This window comes from Camelus ferus, chromosome 1 (genome assembly GCF_009834535.1).
Source record: "Camelus ferus isolate YT-003-E chromosome 1, BCGSAC_Cfer_1.0, whole genome shotgun sequence".
Classification (NCBI taxonomy): domain Eukaryota; kingdom Metazoa; phylum Chordata; class Mammalia; order Artiodactyla; family Camelidae; genus Camelus; species Camelus ferus.
In genome coordinates, this window is record NC_045696.1 from 11,243,091 (window position 1) to 11,246,573 (window position 3,483).

The 3,483-nt window shown below is 38.8% G+C and overlaps 1 pseudogene; it reads left to right on the plus strand.

Annotated features, from left to right (window-relative positions):
* Positions 1-424: 424 nt before the first annotated feature.
* Positions 425-1,336, plus strand: LOC116662623 (annotated as a pseudogene).
* Positions 1,337-3,483: the final 2,147 nt, after the last annotated feature.

The following is a 3,483-nucleotide window of genomic DNA, read 5'->3' on the forward strand; positions in this document are numbered from 1 at the left end:
TCATGTAGGCTTAGCATGTGCTCTACTACTTGAGCTATACTCACACCCCCCAAAAGTTACATTTTAATGTTGAAACAAGCATCGGTATATAACAGAGTATATGCAAAATTTGCATGATTCTTTTAAAATAAATTTTTATCATAGACAATTTCAAACGTTTGCCAAAGCAGCAAGAATGGTACTATAAAACTTCCTGTAACCATCATTCAACTTCAGAGGGTTGAGGTGGAGGTGGGAGTGGGGGTGGGGAGATTGTCCCCTTCCCTTAGCCCTCCAGCCATGGCAGCTGCAACCCGACCCCCCCAGTGAGCCAAGCTGTGTCAGTGTCAGCGGCGAGAGCCCCTCCCCACCACACACACACCAGAAGACCAGTAGTCACCTCTTCCCACTGTCTCGCCTTGGCGACCTACGGACAGAACTGCCGATGTGTATTCCTTCATCTTACGCTGACCTTGGCAAAGCTGCCAGAGATATTTTCAACAAACAATTTGTTCTGGGGTTGGTGAAATTGGATATGAAAAAAAAGTCAAGCAGTGGCATGGAATTCTCAACATCTGGTTCATCCAATACAGACACTGGTAAAGTTACTGGGATCTTGGAGACCAAAAATAAATGGTGGGAGTATGGCCTGACTTTCACAGAAAAGTGGAAGACTGATAACACTCAGGGAACGAAAACCACCATCAGAGACCAGATCTGCAAGGTTTGGAACCGACACTTGATACCACCTTTTCACCAAACGCGGGAAAGAAACACGATGACATCAAGTCGTCTTACAAGAGGGAGTACATAAACCTTGGTTGTGATGTTGACTTTGGCTTTGCTGGACCTGCCATCTATGGTTCAGCTGTCTTTGGTTATAAAGGCTGGCTTGCTGGGTACCAGATGACCTTGGGCAGTGCCAAATAAAAGCCGACAAGGAATCACTTTGCAGTGGGCTACAGGAGTGGACATTTCCAGCTACACAGTAATGTCAATGGTGGGACAGGATTTGGAGGATCAGTTTATCAGAAAGTATGTCAAGATCTTGACACTTCAATAAACCCTGCTTGGACATCAGGGACCAACTGCTCTGGCTTTGGCATTGCAGCTGAGTATGAGTTGGTTCCCACTGCTTTCATTTCCGCAAAAGTCAACAACTCTAGTTTAATTGGAGTGGGCTTTGCTCAGACTCTGAGGTCTGGTGTGAAGCTGACACTGTGCTGGCAAGACGGAAGAGCCTATAAACCTGAGCTCGCCCTGGAGCTGGATCCAGCTGAAATCCAGCTGAAATAAAACCTCTGGGAATGGCTATCAGAAGATTTGGCCTTAATATATTCCAGTGTGACCAACAGGCTTCCCCCACCACACCCAAGAAGGTGATCAAAACAAAAGATGATCTAGATAAGAGCTGTATTTTAAATATTTATTTTATTTTTTATTATATATTTTGTATTGACGTGTAGTCGAAGCACAATGTTAGTTTCAGGTGTATAGCAAAGCAATTCAGTTATATATAGTATTTTAAATTTTTAGATTGTTACTTGTTAGCTGGTTTCTAGTTGAATCGGTTACCTAGTTACTAACGCTACAGCCATGCAGTCACTGTACGTTGTTTAAATGTATTTAACTGTTAAATGGGCTACCCACCAATACTGAAATAGAACTTTATGAAAAATGAAAAAAAAATCACTCAACTTCAACAACCCTCAAGTTGTGAGTAATTTAATTTCATCCATACATCCATCCACTCTCCCCATTCTGGACGACTGCGAAGCAAATTCTGAATATGTCATTTCATCTGTATAAATATTTCAGTACCTATCTCTGAAGGAGGATTTTTTCAAAAATAAAACCATAATACTATTATCTCACCTAAACATTAATAATAGTTAATTGCATCAACTATCTAGTCAATGTTAAAAACTGCCCAGTTTGTCTCATAATTTCTTTTATAATGAATTTGTTCAAAGCGGGAGCAAGTAAGTTAAGTGTGTTGGCAATTGGTTGAAATGACTCTGAAGTCCTGCTAAATTTATAGGTTTCCTCCCCTTCCTACTCTTTTTTTCTTCAATTTGGGATTTATTTATGCAGGAAATGAGTTATTCACCCTGAAGAGTCTGCCAATTGGATCCCATGTGGTGTTAGTCATGTTTCCCATTCCCTGCATTTCCAGGAAAGTGAAGTTAGATTTAGAGGCTGGATCAGATTTATATTCTTTTTGGGGGGGGGAGGGGGCAAGAATACCTCATAGGTGGTGTGGTGTCTTATCCTTAAGGGACACGTAATGTCTGGTTAGGGTTAGAGTCTCTTTTTGTGTGATGTTATCAGCCAGGGATGATCATGGCTGAGATCCTTTAATGTGTTAAGCAGGGTAAAATGGTGATTTCTTTATTCCATCATTCCTTCTTCATTTATAAACTACCATCCTTCTAAAAAAAAAAGGAAAAAAAATCTTTCTTCAAGAACTATTTGGTTACCTGTGGTACTGTTCATAATAAGGTGGGATAAATGTTTGATTTTCTCTTTCTTTCTTTCTTTCTTTCTTTCTTTCTTTCTTTCTTTCTTTCTTTCTTTCTCTCTTCTCTCTCTCTCTCTCTCTCTCTCTCTCTCTCTCTCTCTCTCTTTCTCTCTTTCTCTCTCTCTTTCTTTCTTTCTTTCTTTCTTTCTTTCTTTCTTTCTTTCTTTCTTTCTTCCTTCCTTCCTTCCTTCCTTCCTTCCTTCCTTCTCTCTCTCTTTCTTCCTTCCTTCCTTCTTTTCTTCCTTCCTTCCTTTTCCTTTTTGCCAGTTTTCAAAATAAGAGTTGGGTTTTCTGGCATCTTCCAACAGTGGACATTGAGGGTTTTTTTTGTTTTTGTTTTTGTTTTTAATCATCATGGGCTCATGCAATTAAACCTATTTGTGTGCTCCAATCCATTGGATTATCACCACTATCTTTACTGATGCCCAGATTACCTCATATTTGGACAGTGAGAGCCTCTTCATGTTGGTTACAGTAGTAGTTGCTTTGTTTTGGTTTTTATAACTTACTTGCTTTCTAGAATGATAAGATGTTTCAGGATCATTTTGTGCATTTCTTACCGCTGATTCTGGATTCAGCCATTTCTCCAAGTACTACTGATTTCTTTAAGTAGGAAATATTTAGCTATCATAATCCGGGTGCTAATGATGCTTATTATTGCTGGGTTGGTTACAATGTTCAGGCCTATTCAATGTAGAGAGCTAGTAAATATTTATTTTTTTGAGATAAAAAACATCATAAGTTCATACTGATACTTTAAAATTCAAAGTCACCTCCTTAGAAGTTTTACTTAACCTTATCTTTCTAACCTGTATCTCTTTTTTCCAAAACTTAAAATCCTATTCCCAATAATAATAATGTAATTACTCAATATATAATCCACACACAGACTCAGAATAATAATATTAATTTCAACAACAAGAACATGATTACTGAAAATCATTTAAGATCTTTTGGCGGGGAGCCAGGGTTTTTGTTTTTTT